This window comes from Lissotriton vulgaris, chromosome 3_1 (assembly GCF_964263255.1).
Source record: "Lissotriton vulgaris chromosome 3_1, aLisVul1.2, whole genome shotgun sequence".
In the NCBI taxonomy this organism is placed as follows: domain Eukaryota; kingdom Metazoa; phylum Chordata; class Amphibia; order Caudata; family Salamandridae; genus Lissotriton; species Lissotriton vulgaris.
In genome coordinates this window covers 1,160,283,793-1,160,310,301 of record NC_141689.1, presented here as the reverse complement: position 1 = coordinate 1,160,310,301, position 26,509 = coordinate 1,160,283,793, and positions in this window count along the sequence as shown.

Sequence of the window (26,509 nt, the reverse complement as noted above, 5' to 3'; positions counted from 1 at the left end):
ATTTCAATGGTTTTATGTCAGTAAAATTTCCAGGTAACTATAACTGGTGTGAAACCTATGGTTTTTTCAGTGAATTTAATAGGTTTTTTAAATGCTAATTCCTAACTATAACTGGTGTGAAACCTATGGTTTTTTCAGTGAATTTCATAGGTTTTTTAAATGCTAATTCCTTTCTATATCGAGTTTCTAACCAATGTTTTTTTTACAATTTGCTGTTTTGTGTAAGTATTAATTTTTGAGTTTTTTTTATATCATTTTTTCCTGGGGCGCTCTGGGTGCGCGCTCCGGTAAGCTCTCCGGTAACCTCTCCGGTAAGCTTTCCGGTAAGCTCACCGGTAAGCTCACCGGAAAGCGCACCCAGAGTGCGACTTTCGTTCGTGAAAAAAAATATGAATGAAAAGTTAATAATAATGCAAAACATTTCGTACCATACAAATAAAATCAGTTTTTTTTAATAAGGAAAATGATTATGCATTTCCGTAAAAGTATGATGACGTCACTTTGGCGCGCAACGTAAGCGCCCTCGGAAGCGCCTACGTTCGCGCCGCGTATACGCCCCCGGAAGCGCCTACGTTTGCGCCACGTATGCGCCCCGGAAGCGCCTATGTTCGCGCTACGTGTGCGCACCCGGAAGAGCTCTAGTGCGCGTAGCGTAAGCGCGTCGGGTCATGTGACCTTAAAGTAACACTTTTCATTGGTTGCTAACAGTCTTTTTTACAAAGAATGAAATCCCCACCCATTTCTTTCACTTCTTCTTTCACTTTTGTGACTGCAAGACCTGCCTTTTTGCTCCTGGATATTTATTGGTTTTACAATGGCTGCCAGACAATCCAGCAGTGAGGATGAACCAGAATTCATCAATGAAGAGCCTCCTCAACGAAAAGTTAAGGAACATTTCATTTGGAAATTTTTTAAAATCCCACCTGACCAAAAAAAAGTGAATGCTCCAAAAGTGGAGTGTAGGATCTGCAAAGAAGTGCTGTCGCGGGGTAACACCTTAAAAAAGTACTCATTTGGAAACTTCACGATGCTGCGCCATGTCCAGAGGAAGCAGCCCCAGAATTTTGCCCGGGAAAGTGTCAGGGCTCTGGCACAAGAGGTTCCCAGTGATGGGGCCTCTACATCCATCGGAGGAGCAACTTCTTCTGGGAGGGGGCAATCGCAGGAGCAGGTGCCAAACATTCAACCTGCATTTAACCATGGTGTCCTCAGATGCAGATACTGCAATCAACTCCTCACCTATGGGGAGCAAAGTGTCCAGCTCATGGTTCGAGCATTGGAGAACCATCGCTGCCCTTCCCACCCCTAATTTTTTTTGTTTTTTTTGCTCCTGTTGAGCAGTTTCCATTCCCTGTTTTTGTTCCTGTTTAGAAAAAAGAAGAAAACAAAAAGTTCTTTTGAGAACTACCTCCAATTCTCATCAAAGAGCTATATTCTTAAAAAAATGAAAAAAGAGTGCATTGATAATGGAAAGGAAAATGAGTAAGAAAGAACAGAAAGGTATGAGAGGAGAAAGGAAGTGAAGTAGGAGGACTGAAAGAAGGTGAGTGTTAGGAAAGAAAGTAAGGAGAAGAAGAGTGAATATGGGGAATGTTGATATTCAAAGAAAATGTTGAAAAGGAACAGGGGTGTGGAAGGATAAGAAAAGATGCATTGCTGGAGTTGAAGGCAGAAGGCCTCATTTATGAAGCCATGCGTCACTTTAACACCACCAAAGCATCACTTTTTGTGACGCATCAGTCCAATAAAAAATGCACCTTATTTATTCATATTTACAAAGTGGCGTTTCTAGGTAAATACGTCACTTTGTAAACCCCTGTGCCACATTATTCCTACGTCAGGTGTAATGTATGCAAAAGGGACGTATTGACGCAAGGAAGGGTCGTAGAGGTGACACAGTGAATAAACTGGAGGCCTCATTTCTGAAACGTGACGCATCGCTACGTTAAAACAGCGATGCGTCACTTTTCTGTGTGCACTCCATATGACATTCCAGATGTGTCATATTTAATGTATGACAAATCAACTCGCAAGGAGTTACAGATACGTCAGTATTTCTGACGTATCTGTAAACACAAAAGTGACGCATTACTGGAGTGCGTCACAAAAGTGACGCAACTCCAGTAATGCGTCCTTTCACATGGGGAAAGCACCATGTGAAAGGTCTTGCGTCAGTCTTACACCTGCTGTGAGGCAGGCGCAAGATTTTGACACAACAGCATCCTAAAAGTGACGCAGTGAAATCTCATAGATTTCACTGCGTCGCTATTACCAAGCTTTTTGCGGGAGAACGCCCCCTCTGCATACATTATACCTGACGCAGGTATAATGTGGCGCAGGGTTTTAAAAAGTGACCCATCTACCTAGATGCGTCACTTTTTAAATATAGCGCAACAAGGCGCATTTTTTTACACCGCTGGTGCGATGCGTCACTTTTCTGTGCGCACTCCTTACAACATTCCAGATGTGTAATATTTAATGTATGACGAATCATGTCGCAAGGAGTTACAGATACATCAGTATTTCTGACGTATCTGTAAACACAAAAGTGACGCATTACTGGAGTGCGTCACAAAAGTGACGCAACTCCAGTAATGCGTTCTTTCACATGGGGAAAGCACCATGTGAAAGGTCTTGCATCAGTCTTACACCTGCTGTGAGGCAGGCGCAAGATTTTGACGCAACAGCATCCTAAAAGTGACGCGGTGAAATCTCATAGATTTCACTGCGTTGCTATTACGAAGCTTTTTGCGGGGGAACGCCCCCTCTGCATACATTATACCTGACGCAGGTATAATGTGGCGCAGGGTTTTAAAAAGTGACCCATCTACCTAGATGCGTCACTTTTTAAATATAGCGTAACGATGCGCATTTTTTTACACCGCTGGTGCGTCACAAAAAGTGACGCACAGGCGGCGCAAAACTGTCTCAAGGCCTTCATAAATATGGTCCTGGATTTTCCCCGTGCTTCGCTCCCCGGTGCGCGTACCGGGTGCTCCCCCCGCGCAAATCGAAAAAAAATATTTTTTTTAAATGCCCCGCGGGACCCTATTTCAGCCCCCACATTAAACCTAGGGGGTCAGGAGGGGGTCTACCCTGCCCCCTTATGGTCAATTCCCCCCTTTGTTTTTGCCACCTCTTATGTCTCGATTTTACCGAGACACAAGATGGCGGCCGCTCCAGACTGTTTAGAATGTTTACAGACACCCAAGAGTCAATCAGCTTTCTGCGCGCAAGTCGCGTGGCGCACCCGGTGCGCTCCCCGGTGCGCGTACCGGGGCGCGCCTATAGATATATATATTTTTTTGAACCTAAAAAACTCAAAATCCACTGGAGCACATACCTTGAGACATAGCAAAGGCACATCGGGCTACCAGTCCCTACAATTTTGCCAAGTTTGGTGTAAATCCATTCAGCCGTTCGAGCTAAAAGTGAAATAGACCGCCCTATGGAAATTAACATGGGGAAAACGCATTTTGGGACCCCCTTTTATCTCTGACCCCGCTTGATGAAACCCCCCCAAACTTTCAGGGAAGGACCGGGGCGCCGCGAGGCCATTTTGAGGAAATTTTCAGGCAGATTCGTCAACCGGCGCCAAAGTTATTCCAAATAGAATTTTGAGATTTAACATTGAAAAAAATCCTAACTATAACTACCTACTGGCGACCGCCAGTAGGTAATATATATTACCTACTAGCGGTCGCCAGTAGGTATATATAGTTAGGATTTTTTCCCTATGGAACTTTTGAAAATTCTATGTCTAATAACTTTGGCGTTTGTGGACGGAATCGGCTGAAATTTTCAGGAAAATGGCACATTTTGTTTCTGAGCAGCCCCTGAAAATTTGGGGGGGTTCCCTCAATGGGGGGCTGAGAAAAAAGGGGGTCCCAAAACACGTTTTTCCCATTCATTTTTCCATAGGGCGTTTGGCCTCACTTTTAGCTCGAACGGCTGAATGGATTTGCACGAAACTTGGCAAAATTGTAGGGACTGTTAGCCCGATGTGCCTTTGCTGGGTCTCAATATATGTGCTCCAGTGGATTTTGAGAAATTAACGTTTAAAAAAACAGATATATCTGTGACAGCGTCCCGGATAGCGCACCAGTTCGCGTACTTTTCGCGTAACGGAGCTTTGCGAAGCGAAGCTGATTGGCTCTCCGGTGTCTGTCAACATTCTAAACAGTTTGGAGCGGCCGCCATCTTGTCTCTCGGTAGGATCGAGAGACAAGAGGAGGCCAAAACGAAGGGGGAAATGAAGAAAAGGGGGGCAAGGTAGACCCCTTCTGACCCCCTAGGATTGATGAGGGGGATATTAAAGTGCCCCGTGGGGCCAAAAAAAAAAAAAATTGCGATTTTTTATCGTAGAGGCGCAAATCGGTACGTGAACCGGGCAGCTAACCGGCAGCGTAACGGGAGTCTGAGGAGAAGCTGATTGGCTGTTAACATTGTAAACAGTCTGGAGCGGCCGCCATCTTGTCTCTCGGTAGGATCGAGAGACAAGAGGTGGTGAAAAACGAAGGGGGAAATGAAGGAAAGGGGGCAAGGTAGACCCCTCCTGACCCCCTAGGATTGATGAGGGGGATATTAAAGTGCCCCGCGGGGAAAAAAAAAAAATTGCGATTTTTCGCCGTAGAGGCGCGTCCCGGTACGCGAACCGGGCAGCTAACTGGGCAGCTAACCGGCAGCGTAACGGGAGTCTGAGGAGAAGCTGATTGGCTGTCAACATTGTAAACAGTCCGGAGCGGCCGCCATCTTGTCTCTCGGTAGGATCGAGAGACAAGAGGTGGTGAAAAACGAAGGGGGAAATGAAGGAAAGGGGGCAAGGTAGACCCCTCCTGACCCCCTAGGATTGATGAGGGGGATATTAAAGTGCCCCGCGGGGCAAAAGAAAAAAAAATTGCGATTTTTCGCGGTAGAGGCGCTTCCCGGTACGCCAACCGGGCAGCTAACCGGCAGCGTAACGGGAGTCCGACATCTTGTGTTTTTGGAGCGTCCGGTTTGCGTACCGGGTAGCGTTCCGGTAAGCGTAACAAGGGGAAAACCAAGAGAAACAGTAAAATAAAATGTAAAGGAATAGATTTCCACCAAACTTGGCAAAATTGTAGGGACTGTTTGTTTGATGTGCCTTTGCAAGGCCTCAAGATATGTGCACGTGTGGATTTTGTCTAATTAAGGTTAAAAAAATATATATATATCTGTAAGCGTGCTCTGGCGCGTTTACGTTACGGGTTTTGTTTGCGCTGCAGAGACGATACGTCACGTTTATGCGACGCGTCATGAGGCGTCTCACGTGGCTACGTGATACGTCACGTAATAAAGAATATATTTTACAGCTATAGATATTAGCTTTTAAAAAACCAATGAAATTCACTGAAAAAAACATAGGTTATAGACCATATATAGTTAGGAATTTGCATTTACAAAACCTCGAAAATTCACTGAAAAAACCATTGGTTATAGACCATATATAGTTAGGGATTAGCATTTACAAAACCTTAATTTACTCGCACAAAACCATAGAAATTCGCATATATAGTTAGTTGCAATAACTATATATCGTGCACCCGCAATCCACTGCTGATGATGTCACATATTACATCATTCATGACATGGTCAGTGATATCACTGATGACATCACTGATGACATCTCAAATGACATCACTGATGAAATCACTGATGACATCTCATTTGACATTACTGATCACATCACTGATGACATCACTCATGTGATAATACGATGAACCTCTTCAGACTCTAATATAACCTTAGATACAATCAGTGTAAACAGACACTCACAGACTGTCACTTATCCATGGAGTTATTCACACACCTAGTCAGTCATGCAAATAATCAATCACACCTCCATTTCCTCAACTATACAGTTATACACACCTTACTTAATCAAACATATACTAACACATATTTACTCTCTTATACAATCACTGATACAAGTTCACAATGATCCATACAGCCACTCACACATTCACTGGCTCTTATGCACAGTTATTTATATATGTCAACTCTTACATGTACTGTGTTTTACATATGTACTTACTTTGACATGTAGCACTGAGAAATCCAATCACTCACCAATACACTCATGCAGACAGTCAACCGCCCATACAGCTGTTTCCACATGCATTTTTGAACCCATACATCTAGTGAATCAACTGCTCACACATCTATGCACAGAGTCACACACCTCCCAGCCACCCCCACACACACACTCACTCTCCCATACAAATATTTGGGCAACCAATCAATAACCCATATAGTTACTCATATAGCTACTGATCAACACATGCAGCAGTTTACAGAACTACAGATATAATGATGCACAAATTAAGACAGTTTAGTCACTAACCCATGCACTCAGTGAGACACATTTAATCATTCTCTCATACAGTCAGTCATGCACCTACTAAATCCTTCATCCAAACACTTATACATCCACTCATTCTTCAATATGTAAGACATATTTTAACTTTACAGAAACATACAGTCACTGGATGTTGTCATCAGTGATGTCATCAGTGATTTCATTTGAGATGTCATCAGTGATGTCATTTGAGATGTCATCAGTGATGTCATCAGTGATGTCACTGACCATGTCATGAATGATGTAATATGTGACATCATCAGCAGTGGATTGCGGGTGCGCGATATATAGTTTTTGCAACTAACTATATATGCGAATTTCTATGGTTTTGGGCGAGTAAATTAAGGTTTTGTAAATGCTAATCCCTAACTATATATGGTCTATAATCAATGTTTTTTTCAGTGAATTTTCAAGGTTTTGTAAATGCAAATTCCTAACTATATATGGTCTGTAACCTATGGTTTTTTCAGTTAATATATATATATATATATATCGAACACCAGTCCAACCTTTTACTTCAGAAAGAAGGCACTGACTCCGTGGATACTCAAAGTAAGAAAAGGTTTATTCACTAATTATTTGCTCAGACGCGTTTCGTTGGACAGAATCACCTTGCTCACTACATCAGAACTCAAAATACTGACACATTTATATCGATCAAGACTGATATGCTAGAACTGGTTTGGGTTGTCATGGCAACAATATGACACCACTCTAAAAAAACATAGAATAGTTATTTGCCTAGTCACTCTCATAAAGCTTTTTAACAATTGTTTGTACTCCACATTATGTACAAACCTGTATTTCGATTTACATACATTTTGTAGCCTAATTCATCAGTACATTTCCACATTTAAAAAGGAAAATTTAAAATGATATATAAACACTAGAAAGTGAAAAAAGCAAAGATAACGTCATGTACTTGCACATGGTGAATTATATATACAGTGATCATTTTTGTACATGTTACAGCCAACCTTACAGGTTCTGTCCCTGATGCGAGTGACTTGTATGGTTGAAGCGTGCGTGTTATCATGTACATATGTGGTTTATGTGGTGCAGTGGCCACTTTCCGTTGGCATCCCCAGCTAATTTGTGTCAGGATTTTGAGGCGAGAAACTCCCCTGTGTGTTACCTCCTAAGAAGTGGTGGAGTTTAGTGTCAGCGCGAAGCCTCTGTCAGGCGTCAGTGTGGTTACAACTTTACTCATCAGTCAGCCGTGAGTCCCAAACTCAGTTTATTAACCACACTAATGCCAAACCATCTCGTACTAGAGTTTGCCAATGCCATGTGTTTATAAGTGGTAAACCTGACAGGCGCATGCGACCCAAGTGGGTAGAGGTATCGCTATTCGATAAGAAATTCTGTTGGATACCTGACTCGCAAACCTCCTATTATCTCCGGGAGTCTCTGTGTGCCAGTTTTTGTGCCCTACCACAGGTGCTCACACTGTGCAAAGCTAAAAAGTGCAAATCAAACTTACGTGATCCTAGTGTCAAAACTCTTGTAAAACCTAATGATCATAAGTGAGCTCTAGATGTATTCAACAGGGGGGGTTAGACTTCGCGGGCCAAGCGGCAGAGGGCTAGAGGTGCACATTAAGCGCCTCATCCGTATTTAACCCATTAGGGATTTTGGATTATATGGTGTATATGCATCACCATATAAAATCAAGAGCTAGTAAACATTTTTGGAACCTCAAATTGACATCCTAGCAATACCAATATTGGTTAAGGTACCATTGGTGTGTCACAGGAGCTCTCCAGACGACTGTCTGTAGGTCTAGCAAATAGAATTTCAAACCTAGCATTTTCTGCAATCCACGTCTAAACCATTTATGTTTTGATGCAATACATCAGAAAATTTACTCAGGAGTGGATTCCGGACCGATTATTGAGATGAAGGTAGATTTTTATCTTTCTGTTACTATTCTGTTCCCCATTGACTTGGAGCTATTGGCAGCACACATGGCACACATAAAACCAAAAAAACATAAGTAAATGTCTCTCAAGAGGGAATATTTTTAGTGCATAAATGTTCAGGCTGTGCAAGGCTAATCTGTGGTTTTCTAAAGCCACATTGGATGCAATTGTGTTGAGGAACAGAAGTATAACAAAATTAATATCAGACATAAAAACAAGAAATTCATGGCTTGTGGATAAATCAACATTGGTGGTATAATTTTGCACATTTGTCAATTTCAATGTCCATATTAGTTTATTACATTTTGCCTGTTTTAGCAGTTAAGTTTGGATTGCCAGACAAATCCTGGCTATTGACTGCATTGAAGACTGAAGAAACTAAGGGCCATATTTTCAAGGAAGTAACTAGCGTGGTGCCGCAAGCCATTTGGCTGTGCTGTGCTGCGTTACTTCTAAAGCAAAGGGATACATCATATTTACAACAATATGACATATCCCTGAGCTCTCCCCTGCACTGGTGCACTATTGGATGGCATGTGCCAACACAGGCACTCTTACACCATGGTGCAAGGGTGCCTAAGTTGCAGGGATGATTGTTTTTGTGCATAATCAACACCTCCCTGCACAAAACCAATCACAAGAGGTGTTTTCCTCTTTCTATGTGTGCTGTAAAATGCAGCACGCATAGAAAGAGGAAAAAACGAGGAGAAATAAAAGTATTTCTCCTTGTTGCACCTCCTTACTATTCCCATGGGGATGCGTAGGATTCTGACGTATTCCCAGGTTTCCGAAACATTGTAAATCTGGGAACACAGCAGAATTCATGGATATTACCCAGAAACACCCACAGCAACACCCATGAAATGCACCTTTCATGCAAAGTGCTGCTTGGAAAGGTGCCATATTTACTGGGACATGAAAAGCCATGCAGTTTGGCTTTACGTGTCCTTGTAATTAGGAAACACCACACTGTGCCGCCAGTGCATCACAAACAGGGAAGCACCGGTGGCGCAAGGGGCTTGTAAATATGCCCCTAACAGTGTAGGGAGACGTGAAGTACAACACAGCACACATCAATCAAAGGGGTCTCAATACACAGGTATTTTACCTCTTAAAGGTACATTTCAGTGTCTGGACAAGAATAGAAGTGCCTATATGCATTCCTCTTAGAAAAGGTCCGAAAATTGCGGGTCTGTGTCCAATTCTATCTGACATCACATTGCAGAGACATATTCATTTCCCACCAGACATGGGCACTACAAGTGAGAAACGTTGATGAGGAACAGAAAGCACAGGCTGCATGACACCCGTTACTATTATTGTTGAAGAACTAACAGGAGACTTTTGTTGTACAACAGATGTGCTAAGGGACTCACTGTCATATCTGACAACCTCAACCAAGCTTGGCTTTTTTGGCAGTAGCATTTTGCATTGTAGGATTGCTGAGGTCATATTTATCAAAGAAAAAAGATTTGTTGGGTAAAAAAGCCGAAATGGCTGCAGATTTCAAACATGAACTGGAACACTTAAGCACATATGGAACACTGAATAACATTTTCGTTTTTGCTGCCTCAGCAACGGATGTTTGCATTGCTTTCTGAGCAATGATTTGGCCTGCGATTGAATAAAAGAAGCTCGGCAGACAGAGTGGCATTTTTTATCTCAAGATGGTGATTTGCCGGTGCTCCAGGATGGAACATTTTTATTACAATCATTATACAGAGAGATACGTAGTTGAATGAACTTTCAACTACGTATTCCCTTTCAGGGAATTTACTTAGAAAAAGTTTTTCAAATCCTCCACTGCAGACAAGTATTTTCCTGGAAAGCCAGTCTCCGAGTCTGTTTCACCTGATTTTTACTCTTGCCAAAGCTATCAGTCGTGGTTCTCATCAGTCGCTCTTCACTGTCTAATCAATTTCCCTGAAAAATAACAAGAATCTGTTCTTGCAGGAAATCATCGCAATCAATGTTGCGCACAAGTTCTGTCATCATTGCCGCTACACGATTCCGTCGAGTAAACATAGAAGTTAGAACTAACCGTTTACGTTTATTTTTTTAGTCAAACAGCTCAGGCAGAATAATAACCATGGGACATATTATCAAGGGGGTTTATCTCCGCTTTTTTGGCTTTAAAAGCCAAGAAAGCGGAGATAAAATGATCTCCCTATTACCTAGCTGTCGCTAACCCCAGTTATCGACAGCTAGTAGGAGATAGCGACCATCTTGGGCCCCGCTTTGCATGTCAGTGAAATTTATCACTAATGACATGCAAAGTGGGCGCGCCAAGATGTTAGCGACTGGAAACAGTCGCTAATATCGCTATCTCCTATTACCAACTTTTGGAGATATTCGCGAATATCTCCAAAAGCTAACACCTGCCCCTGAGCAGTTCTTAGCCATGTTATCCAATGGTAGGTGGATAACATGGCTAAGAGCATTAGCTCGGTAATGCATGAATATCGCTGACTTTTCAGCGATATTCATGCTTTTCGGCCGATTTTTATCGCTTAGGAGATAAACCTTGATAAAAGCAAGGTTCCTAAGCGATAAAAATCGCTGCAGCTCGGCGATAAAAATATTGCCGCTAAGCCAGCATAGCTAGTTGTTGGTAATTTGCCCCCATGTTCTTGTTCAGGGTATAATTTGTGAGATGTTTAATGAGGAGGGGCATGAAGTTTCGCAGTCGGTTAATTTCTCAAAGGAAAACAATACAATCCACAGCCCAAGATTCTAACAAACAGTGAAGAAAGGGTCGCACAGCTGGGGCTGTATTATACATTGTTCCCTGGGAGGTGCAACGGACATGTGCCCCGGCTTTGCGCGTCCCCAGGGCACAATGCTTGTGCGCTGCCTTCTGTAACACTGATAGCTCTGGCACACATGTTATGGCACACATGTTGGCCCTGCCCTGTCATGAGAGGGTGTTGGGGACGTGGCCCCATGCAAATGAGGGAATCTCTTTGCCTCCGCCCCAGAGGACGCGGGAGCAGAGTCAAAGAAGCTGTCACTAGGGGCACTGACAGTATATCACAAAAAGGTGGTGCACTGTCAGTGTGCTTCCTGATGGCAGCCCTCTGGACCCCACAGACATCTGCTTGCAGGCGGGTGCAGTCACTCACTGCACTTGCCTACAGGGGGATCGCTAATCCCTCTTTAAAGTGCAGGCATGTTGGTGCCTGCACACTGAAACACAGACCATCTTTAAAGCTGCCTTTCTGTTTCTCACTTGAATGTGCTGCCTCGGGAATGCCTGAGGGGATTGGGGTCATTGAATGCAAGCCATCCCACTGTCAGCCTCATGTAGAGTGGGCGGTCGCATGCCTTTTTTTTTACTATATTTCATCACCAGTTATATCTTGGTGGTGGGGTACAGTAAATGAAAGAAAAATTCCCCTCACATCATCATGGGAGAAAACTCCCTTGGTGTGTGGTGCATTAGATTTGTAATTTTTCAGAAAGAAACTCTAGCTTTGAAAGTTTGTTTTTGAAAAATATAAAAAACTTGGGAAAATGTAACGACTGGACATCATGTTTGACAGAGTCATCAAACTTATCCATAACGATGGTTCCAGCCAGTGGCTGAAGATGTCAGTGAAGGAGGTACACATCTCTAAAATTGTTGGGTGGAGTGGAGGCTGGGTGGCAGATGTAAAGTCCTCCACCACCATGACTGACTTTAATTCACCCACCAATGGAAAAATCAGGTCCTTAGTTTTTATATGATTTGATAAGCTGTAAATCAGGGAATGTACATTTAAGCCAATAAAAGGACTATGGGCAAGATGTACGAAGATAGGAATAGAGATGTCCCACCTGCAATTTCCTGTGGATCGCAATTAGGAAATCGCTATTCCTACTGTATGAAACTCTTTAAAGTTTCATTAGTGATACCTCATGGGTCACAAATAGCCCTACTTCATGCATATTAATGAGGTAAGTAGCAATTTGCAAGTCACTAGGATTCCCTGTCAATACAGGGACGGTGGGCTCCTGGGGACAGCAGACTACCATGTTTGTGATTGCTTTTAAATAAAGCAATTTTAAAGAATTGTTTAATGCAGCCCTTTTTCCTTAAAGGAAATTAGGATGCATTTAAAAAGAAAAAAATGAAATGTTTAAGTTGTCATCTTTTAAGAGTGGACAGTGGTCGATGGGACCACTGCCTGGTCCCCCCCAAAAAATGTTGAACCATTCTCAAAGACAAAGGGGTCCCTTTGGGACCCTTTCCCATTCGCAAATGGGTTACCATCAACTTTCAGTTGGCGGTAAATTGCGAATATTTTGCAAACACATTTCGGTCCCAAAACATTTGTACATTACACTGCAAATTGATATGAGGAAGCAACACCTTCATCACACCCCTTCCAAATATCAAATCAAAAAACCCAAATCGTGATTAGGTAACAATTTACTGAATCGCAATTTCAGTTTTTTATATCAGAAAGAGCATTTTTGAGTGCCCGATTCTGTGAATCGGGCTGCTTGCAAATGCAAAAATGCTTCGTATATCTAGGCCTAGATTTTGGACAATCGCAAATATAAATTTAGATTTTTTATTGAGTTCTATTTCGTCTTGCAGGATGTGCTTGAAGAGTTAATTTCTTTAAAACCAAATAGACTCTTCAGAATGGTATGATAAATGCAGGCTTTGCTAGATTTTAGAGGAGAAAGTCCGTAATTTTAGGCTTGGAATTTGTCATTTACATACATAACCATCAATGTTAATACATCAGTTAAGTCTTTCAGTATTGCAAGATTTCTTCTAGTATTACTGTTGATAGGCCGCTGGGACAATGTCACTCAATTTCCCCGAAGAATAGATTAAGGTCTGAGAGAGCCTGCTCCCCTTCCCTTTAAGTCTGGCAAAATTAACTTTGTGTTAATAAATGAATGTGAAATACTCCAAACCGGACATTACTTGCCGATTTGCGCAGAGACATTAAAGCTAGGATTCGATAGAACCCTTTAAAATGAGACGATACTGCAAATTAGGCAATTCCGATCCTTTTGAAAAGCACAGAACACTCTAAGAAAGTCTGGTTTAAGTTAAAGGTGCTCTAATGGATTTCTTCCTGAGGGTGGAATTTTAAACATATGGGGGCATATTACCAAGCAATAGCGATAATTATCGCTATTGCTTGGTTAGAGACAAACATTTACCGCAGCGCTGCGGCGATTTTTACCGCAAATAAACCTTGGTATTACCAAGGTTTAACGCAAATGCGGTAAAAATCGCCGCAAAGCATGAATACCGCTGAAAAGTCAGGGATATTCATGCATTAGCGAGCTAATGCTCTTAGCCATGTTATCCACCTCCCATTGGATAACATGGCTAAGAACTGCTCAGGGCAGGTGTTAGCTTTTGGAGATATTCCCGCTTAGCGCGAATATCTCCAAAAGTTGGTAATAGGAGATAGCGATGTTAGCAACTGTTTTCAGTCTCTAACATCTTGGCACGCCCACTTTGTATCTCATTAGTGATAAATATCACTGACATGCAAAGTGGGGCCCAAGATGGTCGCTATCTCCTACTAGCTGTCGCTAACTGGTGTTAGCGGCAGCTAGGTAATAGGGAGATAATTTTATCTCCGCTTTCTTGGCTTTTAAAGCCAAAAAAGCTGATATAAACCCCCTTGATAATATGCCCCCTGGATCTCAATTTTCAAAAGTTTAAAAGAAAAGTCCTAAACTGAAGCATTGTAAAAACAGGAAGAGGAACATTTCAGCTTTTTGATGAATTAACAAAATTCCCCAGGTTTGCAAATGGAATTATGCACAGGTTGTATATGTCCACGGATTCTCCTCTCATACTTGACATATTTATCCACATTGCCCACACAGTTACTAATGCATGACTAAGTTTGGAAACATTTTAAATTTTTATGACAAACATTTCTATTTTTTTGTAGAAAATGATTTAGTTAAGTGATGAGTGAAAGAGGGCATCGTTTTGGTATGAGCTGTGACTTAGCTCTCACAAACCTCAAACAATCTAACTTCTAAAACGCAAAATAGCTTCTGTGATGTATCTCGGTACAAGAAGCAAGACGTTCTTATGTTAAATGTATGTAGTACGTGTTCAACTACTAAACAAAACAAGAATGCAGGTAATATGTTAAAAACGTAATGTTACGAATCAGGTAAGCCGTAAAGGGAAAATTTTAATAAGCAAAATACCAGATGTATGAAAATTTGACGCAGAGGTTAGATGTTGTAGCCAAAAATGATTCTCATGACAACAGGCAAAAAAAAGCAGCATTAGCCTAGGAAGCCTATCTGACTATGATCTATGCACCCCTCATGGCCGACTTGTGATGTAAATAGGGGACTGATTTAGATCTTGGCAGATCGGGTCCCACCATCTCTCTTCCGACAGTTTCACCACCCACCCACTTGTCAGTCCGCCCCCTCTATCTTGATGTTGGTGGGTCTATGGAGGATAGTCCATCCGAGTGCTGCTTTCTCTGCCAGAATTTTACTCCTGCGTCACCTGCGTCATAGACAGAAGTGGCTGTTAGAAGGAGTTTAGCCAAGAGTACTTTCGGCCCAATCACAATGTGCATTTCCATCGAGGAAACTGTGGCGGGGACATCTCCAAACCTGATTTGGTGGAATCAAAGGAAATGAGACAGAAATGTGCCTTTTTCTGTTTTTCACTTTTGTTACCATTTTGAACCCCAGGTCCTTCCTTTGCTGCTACTACTTGACCACAATGCTAACCAACTCCATTGTCGCCGGGATCTAAGGTAAGCTCCTTTAATACTTGTCTCACTATGGATCATGTGTTAAAATTTGTTTTGGCCTTGTGCATTTTTTCATTGCTCTTACAAGAATTTTTATTCTCTTATGTGTGTGCAGTAGTGTTTATTTTATAACTTATCAATGTAAAATGAACACACTTGTATTGACACTTAAAATATATTTGCTTGTTGTGATGGTTTTTGGTGTTGTGCTTGTGGTGCGTGTGGGTGTACACTTAACAGTGTGTGTATGTTATTTGTGTGCTACGCTATATGTAAAAGAAGGGATGTAACACATTACCTACATATATATGTTTTAAACAAACACAACAGCTATGTGTAGTCTCACATTAATAAGTAGTGCTTACCCATATCCAGTCATCCAGGGACTCACATCATTAGGAACCCACCACTAGCACCAAGCCAGCACAATGTGGAAATCTGTATAGGCTTGACGCAAACCTGCTGGCCTGATGGTGACGGAGTACTGTCAGCCAACAGAGGAGTCTGCTGCTTCAAGGAGGTGCACAGCTTACACGACCGAAGACAGTCTGTTTATGCGGATGGCGGTTTTGCCAGCCCACATCTAAATACTGCGGGCAGGACTTCATCAGCTCTACAGAATACTTGTTACCACCGTTACAGAGGGACAATGGGAGTCCCACCAAAGTCGAGCCCTCAGGCAAAAACTGGTGGGTTTCCTGAATAAAAGATTTATCTTCATACTGAATGGATACTGAGACCCGGATTCCAGCGGAGAACTATGGCCTCCCATGTAGAGATGGGATCTGGATTTGGATTTGTCACAGCGAGAGTTGGTGCCACTGATCATCAGAGATGGTGAGGACTTACTATGCCACAGATCCCTCAGGTGAGCACTTGGGACTTGGGTCCTCGACTGCTGGCAAATAAGGCTTCTGAATTTGCCTGTGGGCTTGATCCAGGGAGGAGGTGTATCTAGGGGTCATGTAGGGCAGGCAACATGGGAAAGGATATTAACGGTGCTTTGAGTGAGGTGTGGCTCACTGCTACCACTTTGTTGGGACACTCAAGCTCATGCGTGGCTGAAGCAGCTTCTGCTTGAACCAAACAGTTATGGTGTGCTGCCTGGTTTCCACTCAGGGGTGCTGCATTTCCACCAAATGTATTACTTATATTTACTCTGCCTGGGACAGTGAAAGCGTATGCCCCTGCCCCCTACCTTCCTTGCATTTGTGTGGTGTGGCGGGATGCCTGGCTGTGCATCCACAGCCATTCTTTGGATCTGGATGGCAGCTGCTGCAACACCAAGCGGTCCCAGTATACAAGGATCGCTGGCCTCCTTCCTATCTTTGTCTTCTAAGAGTGGGCCCCTAGGGGTTGTTAGTGTCTGTGACCCCTGCCTCAATCTTGCTGAAATTGCCCCACTGGAGTTGGAGAATCAGAGATGATCCTATGTCACAAATGGTTGGTGAGGCATGGGATCCTGCTGGTGTCTTGCGGACACCACTTGACACATCACTTAACCTGTGTCTCACATGAAACCTCTTGTGGTCTTCTGCAAAGCACTGGTCTCATCCTCCATTATGGGAAAGCAGGACTATAGGGAGTTGAAACGTGTTCTTGATGCCAAACACTTGCAAAGAATGAATGGCCTAGACTTCCAGCTGAAGGGTTATCAGTCTCAGAGGACACTTCCACACAGGCTCAACATCACTCCTTATAAATATGAAGCCAAGCTTGGCCATAAAAGACACTCTTGATCATATGAATGAGCACTTACACAAGAACAATGACTGTATTGATACTACGTACCAGAAAATCTCTGATATAGAAGATGAAGCGACTGGCCAGAATGAAAGCACCTCAACAATAAAAGTGTTATCAATGCTAAGAATGTGGATAGCGAGTCCTGCTTATGAGTAAACACTATGGAAAATATGGAGAACTATGTTAAATCAATTCTAAAATGCTTGTCTGATGATGCGTGGTTACCCTTTTGTTCTCAGTAGAGATTGCTCTTCACTTTCTTGGCAGGTGGCATCTCTTAGGTGCACCTGTTTGTTCAATAAATGTGCGCCTAATGAATTTGAATCATCACAATATAGTTCTCCACTTGGCTAGACAGCGGCATGATCCCTCTTATGAAGACAATATCATATTTATATACCTTAATTTCACCCCATTGCAGTCTAGACAGCAAGGAGAGACTTCCTCCCAATCAAGGAACAGATGCACCTCCTCACCCTCATTTGAAGAGCCCATACATCACTACCTCCGAAACAACTGCTCATTTATCCTGCCTAGTCATACTATATCATACCAAACTATATCAATCATTATTCCACCCCCTCATATATTTTTTCCCTTTTTATATGTTGCTGTATGTTGACATACTATTGTGGTTGTATGTAGACATACTATTTTTCCTGTGTACTTCTTGTAAATGCTGTCCATACAAAGTTTTGTAAACCGCTCCGATGCCCTCAAGTTAAGTTTGCTCTATATAATACTCAAACATAAATAGATAAATAAACATCAACAAAAAGTGAGCACTCAAAGCTCAATACTCTAACCTGCCATGCCTCGAGTCCTCCTACCTGGTAAGTCACATATGTTCATAGATCCTAGAGCTGAAACCAAAACCCGAGCACACAATAATAATAATTTCTTGTGAATAGTATCACAAATGTTTACACAAGAAGGGATTTTGATCACCACAAGATATTTTTATAAGGTGTTTGTTTATTCACCAGTGGTGTCCCCTGTCAAGGAGAGTTACCACAGAAAAACACAAGTCCAGCTGACACATGTTTCGTCAACAGCATTAGCCGTGACTCTTCAGGGCTGGGAAAAGGAAAAGACAGTTTCAATCACAAAACATAAATAACCCAACACACAGTTAACTCACTGTGTCTAGAAAGGACACCGGTGACGTGGAAACCCAAGGGAGAAAATAAAAAATAAAGGAGGAAAAAGGGAGCCGCTAATTACATTATTAAAGCTCTAAAGGCATGCTGGAACACAGAGGAATAGAGTACCAGTGTATGAAGTGACAATAGAATGCACAGAATTCACATCACTAAATGACCAAAGAAACAAGTACTACTCCTAAGTATATCCGTCAACATTGTTAAAGACACAACCATATTAAGTGAGTGCGGTGAGGTGGGTGAGATGTACTCTGTATATCAAAAATTCTGGGTAAATATTAGTGCCTGACAGAATACACAAAAGGCAATAAGCCAAATCATTTGAAACTGAACACTAAAACTTTGAATAATGATACTTGTTGGAATAATCACCTGTAATAAAGAACGGGTAGGGGAAAAAGGGGGGTAAGAGAAAAAGGCAGTGTACATTGAGCTCACAGTATAGTCGCGTCATTTTATATTCCACCTGTAATGTTGAGCGGGAAGGGGAAAAGAAGGGGTAAAACACCGGAAAATGCATGTCTCCGGACGGACAGTAGAGTTATTGAGTCTCCTCATGAGTTGCAGCGAAAATTAACCTTGCTAATTAATTGCGTGCTTCACCTAAAACAGAGTACGTGGGGACAATGCGAAGCATGAAGACACCAAGTGAAACGTTTTTTTGAGTACATCCTAGCAAAACACATCGCCGGAACACCACGATCTTGATATATCTCACAAAACATTTAAGGTCACCATGAGTCTCCATTTATCCCGATTTAGATCGATAGTCATTCATTAGTGTGCCGAAATGCATATAGACATGTGCGTTCATAACTCAATGATATCCAAAATTAGTATAAAAGCCATAAGCCCGTGTTGCACTCCCCGTATTGGTACATCATGCGTTATAGCGTGTAAACCAATGGCAAAAGAACAACAAAACAACCCTAGGGTTGTCACACAATTAACTCCTTAGTAACTGGACTCCACTCGGTTAATGTCAAGATAAGCAAACAATACAAGAGCAACGCAAACAAACTTCACGCTGGAGAAAGAGTAAAAAGGGCGCTAAGAGTAGGTAAAATGTAGCGTTTATGAATCCAAAGGAGGGAATATACCTGATTAAACGTGTGGAGATACTTTGTCTGAAGTAAAAGGAAACACAAATATACAACCTCGGGTTAGAATAAAAATGAAGCACCCAGACTGCTAACGGCAAACTTAAAGTAGAGATAAAGTAATCTCCGTGTTAGGAGATTAGTCTGGGAAATACTTACCGGGGGACCGGTGATATTTCCAACCCGGTCCTAATCGGGTAGTTAAGAAGAGAATGGAAAGTTGAGTCCATTTCCAAAAGGAAAATTAAGAATGGCGGAGGACGTGCGGATAAAGACGTCCTCATGAAGGAATGGCTGGAGTTGGTAAAATAAAATACAATCAAAAGGTCGCGCCCTACAATGTTTGTTGAAATATTAGAGCCGAGGCAAAATCGTAGGCTCACCTGTGGGCCAAAGCTATGGACGTGACGGATAAGTTGGTTACCGGATGCGGGAACAATTAACCATACTCGCCATTCCCTTTTTATGGGCATGACGCAATGAGCAACTAGAACGCTCAAAACACTTCAACCAGTGTCCGTGTAAATTAGAAGAGTTACTACCGGTGACGACCCATGTATGCGAGGGCCAGTGGGAATAAGGACATTTTCAAAAATGCTACCCAGACGTAAAAGATAAATAAGCCAAGAGAGCTCAAATGTTGGAAGAATAATAAATTAACGCTAAACGGTAGGATTGACAAATTATAACAGTCCAAAGGCTGAAACAGCGGTAATGAGGACCAAGGTGACCAAAAAACCCGAAGCTCAGGGAAACTTTCAAAGGGGGCAATAATTACCAAAAAATATATATATGGGGCGCAACTATTGCGAAACAAAAAAAGGGTAATACACATACCTCAAAAGGTAATGTGCATGAAGAAAAGGGACAACTCATGGGGATGTGAAGAGAAAGTGTTTACCAAGGTGAATGGCTATGATCCCAATTGATAGAAGCGATCACAAAATAGTAGGTTACTGGACATAGGAAAGAGTTAATCGCTAAGTAGGTAGTTACTGGGCGGAAAGAAAGGAAAATGTGAGGAACCTTGTAGCAGACAGGGTGAAGTGTGTATCAATGGTTTATCAAGACATTAACCAGTACGTGTCAATGCCTGATGGGATCCTTTGGCAGCTTATGCCAATTGCGTGAAAACAGGTCAAATAATACGTAGTCATTAGTACAAGAAAACATCACATAATATCAATAATTCAGAATAGGAGCATATGGCGTGAGAAAAGTCATTAGACACATTTTGAAAGAGGAATGTACATCTGAATCAGTCCGGTGAGATGAAATGTTAATACATCCAATGTCCCATATTGGATATGATAAGATATTACATATGATAAGATATTACAAAGGAAAAAAATAATTTAAACAACAAATAAAAAAGAGAATGAAAATAAGAGACATGTAAATCTGTGTTTTGTTATGCCCAATTTAGAATTTAAGAGGCTAAACCCTTAAAGAAATAGAGAGGTCACGAGGAAGTTTGTGCTTATAGTGGTTGTTATATTAAATTTCTTTCCCCTCTTCTCCCTGACCTGCAAATTAATACTTTAGAGGAGGTCCCATCACTTTCACAGAGAATGCTGGGAGGTAGGAAATTTGTGGATCCAGGTAGATTCCAATATTTTCCCACACAGAAATTTGAGGAAAAAAAAGTGATTTTTTCAGGTAAATTTAAGGTTTGTATGGCATTCTGGGTAGGAAAACGTTGGGGGATCCACGCAAGCCATACCTTGATGGACTCCCCAGGGTGTCTAGTTTTCAGAAATGTGTAGGTTTGGTAGGTTTCCCTAGATTGCCACCGAGTCCCGGCCCAAAAACTCATGGAACCCCCCTTGCAGAACCAGGTTGTTCTGTGATAGGTCATTTTGATGCCGCCTCAATAGGTTTTGGGCCCTTGCCTGTTGAAGGGCACTTGACCCACCCATGCAAGTGAGGTATCATTTTTATTGGGAGACCTGGTGGAACGCTGGGTAGCAGGACATTTGTGGATACAGGCAGATTCCAGAACTTTCCCACACAGAAATATGAGAAAACAGTATTTTTGGGGCGAAATTTGAGGTTTGCAGGGAATTCTGTGTAGAGAAATGTTGAAGGACCCACGGAAGCCATACCTTGCTGGACTACCCTGGGTGTCTAGTTTTCAGAAATGTGTGGGTTTGGTAGGTTTCCCTGGATGGCCACATAGCCCAGGGTCAAAAACTCATGAGACCCCCCTTACAAAACCAGGCTGTTTTGTTATAGCTAATTTTGATGTCGCCTCGATAGGTTTTGGGCCCTTGTCTATTGCAGATGCTTCACCCACCCACACAAGTGAGGTGCCATTTTTCTCTGAAGACTTTGGGGAAGGTGGGGCGGGTGGAATTTTGTTGATTCACACAGATTCTAGAACTTTCCATCACAGAAATGTGAGGTAAATTTGTTTTTTTTACAAATTTTGAGGTTTGCAGGGGATTCTGGGTAACAGAACCTGGTGAGAGCCAGCCAAGTCACCTCATCCTGGACTCTCCTTGGTGTCTAGTTTTTAAAAATGTACAGGTTTGGTAGGTTTCCCTATGTGCCAGCTGTGCCTGGGACCAAAATCCACAGGTAGGAACATTGCTAAAAAAAGTCTGTGCATAGTGGGCTTTCTGCTGCCCTGGGGTGGAATGGGGGGTGATGGGTTTTTGCTAATATGCCCCCAAGGGGGACGGAAAGACTGTGGATATTTCATGTGTGGGTGGGGCCATTCTTGGCAGCCCCCACCCCCGCATAAAAAAGCCAGGGTAATCGTGGGCGCCTAGTGGGCTTTTGCCCCCTCTGGGGGCAGATCAGGTGCCACTGCCCCCTTCTGCCGCCCAAGGAGGCAGAAACCGGAATTTCTCTGGGGGGTTGTGGGGGTATTGTCATGCCCATTTTGGGCACCCCCCACCCCTACATGAATAAAAAAGAAATACCTGGCGTCAAGTATACTTCCTGCCCCCCTGGGGGGCAGATTGTGGGCTACAGCCCCCATCTGCCGCCAAGATGGGGGCAGATAGGCTCTAATGGTGGCAGGGGTGGAGGCATTGGCATGCCCATTTCGGGCAGCCCCCACCCTAATAACAAATGTCCCCAAAAAATCCCTGGCGTTTAGTGGGCTTTCTGCCCCCCGGGGGGCAAATTGGGGGCTACTACCCCCATCTGCCCCCACAGGGGGGGCCAGAAAAGCTGTAATGGTGGTGGGGGTACTGGTATACCTGTTTTGGGTAGCCCCCACCCTAAAAACAATTGTGCCCAACAAATACCCTGGTGTTTAGTAGGCTTTCTGCCCCTGGGGGGGCAGATTGGGGGATACTTCCCCCATCTGCCCCCCAGGGGGGCATATAGACTGTAATGATGGCGGGGTGGGACCATTGTGGTGCCCGTTTTGGGCAGCCCCCACCCTAAAAACAATTGAGCCCAAAAAAATCCCTAGTGTTTAGTGGGCTTTCTGCCCGACCCTGGGGGCAGAAAGGCTGTATTGGTGGTGGGGGTGGAGGCATTGGGATGCCCATTTCAGGCAGCCCCCATCCATATTTCTATATGTAAATAAAATCCCTGGTGTCTAGTGGGGGCTACTGCCCCCATCTGCCCCCCGGGGGCCAAAAAGACTCAACAGTGCCAAATTTAGTCGGGAGGAGCAAAGGCCCTTGCCCAAGGGGTCGCTCTCCCTCCCTGGTGTCTAGTGGTGTGATCCCTGCTTGGGGATCACCCTCCTGGGGTGATCTTCAAGCAGGGATTCACTGAGGAGGGAGACCATTGGAAAGGGGAGATTCTCCCCTTTCCAATGATACCTCTCCCGTCTTTCTACATGCTCAGGTCAGCTTAGATAGCCCCCTGAGCCCGTAGAATGTGAAACTGAAATGAGCCTAAAGGCTTATTTCAGTTTCGTTTCACTGAAATGACGTCAGCGTGACTTGCACGCTGATCGTCATTTCACTGAAACAGGGATAGGGGCCCAGCTCCCGCAGCTCCTTATGTGAAAAGGTAATCCCTCTGGTGCCTGCACCAGAGGAATTTCCAGGGCGTTTGCTCATGACAGCCGGGAGCAGTCATGAGCACATGCCCACTGTGTGTCATGAGGGCTCCCGGCCGTCATGAGCACAGAAGGGGTTAATAAAGGATCACAGTGAATGAGGTCCTGACTGAACTTTTCCATCTAAAGATATTGACATTTTTTTAACCCATGTTAGTTATTGACATTGTTTTTGCATCCTCTATTGCAGAAAACACACACTTTCTAAAAGCACATTTTAAGATACCAAAGGTAAAAAGAGTGTCCTTTTCTCTTAAAAGCCATATCTACATTTCTTGTATTAGTGCAAACATTACAGAGGTGGCTCCTCTGCCAAGACAGAGCAGCATCACCCCACTGTTCATTAAGCAGTACAAAAAGGAAAAAGAAAATCATAATAACCCAATGTTATCATTTTATTTTACTGTGCTGGCTCAGTTGGTTGGGGGCGGGTGGGATTGGGCTGTTCAGTGCTGGGGATAGAGTGGTAGGCACTTTCTAAGTACGTATGACAGTTCGGCCAAACAGTCATGCTCAATTAGCATGTTCTCCACCAGGCTGTACTGCACAGCCTGGGTGGAGAAAATGCACAGCCTCCCAGCCCGTGTCCGAGCACCAAATCACTGCTCTCAGACTATTCATAAAGCTGTTGTTATGCATCGTCGTGATTCTTTATGGGATTCTGGGAGCCTGTGTGCCTCCTGCTGCTGGGAAAAGAGAAGAGGACAGAGGAGAGGTGGTGGCCGGCTGTACCAAGGTGAGTGCCTTTATTTTGTTTACCCCCGCTTTGCTCTCCCCCGCCGAAACCTTTGTGAAAATCCTGACATTACTACTTTAGACATAATATGCTTGTCATTCAGAGCGTATATGTTTGAATCCTGATCAACAAGTCCCAGACACTTGAGATATCAAAAACACTTTGGGCCCTATTCACATAAGTAAACTGAGATGAAAGTCTAAATTTATGACTTTTAGTAGTCACAAAGGGCATTTATGTGTAGTAAAGTTAGACTTTTGTCTCAATTAAACTTGAGTTCTGGTCTTAAGTTTAACTAAGACCAAAACTGAGAAAAAAGTCTAACTTCACTACTCCTAAATGCCCTATGGGAATACCGAAAATTGTAAAGTTCGACTTCTGTCTCAATTTACCTTTGTGAACTGAGCCCCTAATGCCTAGAGTGAAAACATAGGAGGAGGAGGTGGATTCTGGAAAAAAGACGGTCTTTCACATACTTTCCAAAGAACTCTTTCTTTCCATGTGCAGAAATTTCATTCCAATTAAGAAATATATTAGTTTTGCCTTGCATTTCCAACCCTGAAAATTATGAGACCTAGTCACAATGGTAAATTTACATGTGAGTAAGTCTACATGTGTAAATGTAATCTAACACTTTGGGGCTGATTCCTATGTCGGACGGACTCAGGTCCATCTGGCATTGGTCAGGAGCTGTAACTCACCGACCTGTTGTCGTGGGTTACGGCCCTGCTAATACGACGTATACCTAGCAATGCAGGCATGCATTCCGAGCAGAATGCATGCCTGCATTGAGAAATGCAGGGCTGCAGTTCATGCCTGCACCCTGTGGCCGGCACCCCAAGGTGCCAGCCACCGGGTGCAAGGATCCACAGAGGGGCACCATAGGTGCCCCCAGGCTCTTGCACACATGGGGGCCCTGCTGGTGCTCCCAAAGACAGTCTCTGACTACCTTTTTGTGCCGGACAGACCGGCACGAAAAGGCAGTGAAAAACTGCCATCGTACTCCCTCGGTCGTAAAGAGGTGACCGGGAAAGTACTAGAGGATTTCCGGATCTGGAAATCTGAGTTGGATTCCATTCTGATCGAGCCCATCGGAATGGCTCGGTCAGAATGGAATCCGTCCGGCACTGACTGTTTCGGTCGGAATGGCTCCGAACATGGTTCGGAGCCCTTCCGACCCGAATCCGAAACGGGCCCTTTGTAGTAAATTCACTACTTTGGCAATTCTACATTTATGTGTACACATTTACTAATAGTAACTTTTCAAATGCAGGTGGGGATGTCACTGAGGTAAAATATATGCAAAAGTAAAAAAGTTGATTACATTTTAAAGAAATTGTGAAATTAATTTTATATTAATTATAAATATACATTAATTATATATATGTATTTTCAATGAAGAACCAAGTATAAAAGCTACTGCAATTTTATCTTAATTTTCAAATACATTTTTCATTAAATTAGATACAATTATTTTGTATGATATTTTTCCAAAGTAGATTGCCTCGTAATGAAAAATAGTTATATTTGTTTATTATGAATTTTAATTACTTCAGATATTTATAGAATTATTGTGAATTTATTATTTTTCAAAAACGTTATAGTTACATTTATTTTAAATTAAAAAAGATAATTAAAATATTGTATAATAAAATGTTTTAATGATATATTTGTATTAATAAAGTAAATTTATACAGATGTTTATATTTATTAAGTATAAGGATAATGTTTACTTGTCATAGAGATGGTACACAGAAATTATAGGATTACACGTTTTCATAACAAAAGTACAGTGAATTTGATAAAGATAACATTCACAAGAAGAGAAACAAAGCAAGGCAAACAAAACAAATCACCGAAAAAGGTTGCTAAACATATATGAAAACACCTTTACAACACCTCTGTAATTAGATGAAAAGAATTGCATATGTATTATTCCATAGTATGATCTTTTTCAAAGCTGCTTCTGGAAAGATCTTACCGATAAGTAATTAGAAATTATTATTTAATTGAAAAGGGGGTCCAGTTTTATTTTACCTGTTTTGTTTCGGGATTGCCTTTAATAATTGCAAGATCTAGTCCAAATATGTCTGAAAACGTGTTTGTTCAACTAGTGGTTGAAGGAGGATTAGTACCTAGCCAGAGTGGAACTATGCCAAGTCTACCTGAGAGTATAACAAATAAGACAATACCAGTGTGTTTAAATTAAATTTCCATTTGGGTAACCAATAAAAATAATTTGGGATGGGACAGACCCATGCCTCTGTAACTCTAGATATTTTGGCAAAAAGTTGTGCCCAATAGAGAACAAGGGAGATACAGGTGAAAAAAATGTGTGTGGTATCAGCTGAGCGTCCCACACAGTAGAAGCAAGCAGAGTTAGGGAGACAATTCCAGTTATATATTTTTTTAGGCATATACAAAGGTTCCTGTGTGACCTTATAATGGGGTACTCTCAATTTAGAGATATTGACACAGTGATTATTTAGACTGATTCAACAAATCTGTGTGATATCTATCTGTCCAGATAGTTGATGAGACTATCTCTGTGCTAGAGTTTGAAGGTTGCCTGGATCTATTGTACTTAGAATTCTTTACAGTTTACCAATCCAACACCTTACTCGATTGCTGTAAGGCTATTCTATGCAGGGTATTTTAGATAAACACCCATGGTCTGTACAATTGTTCGA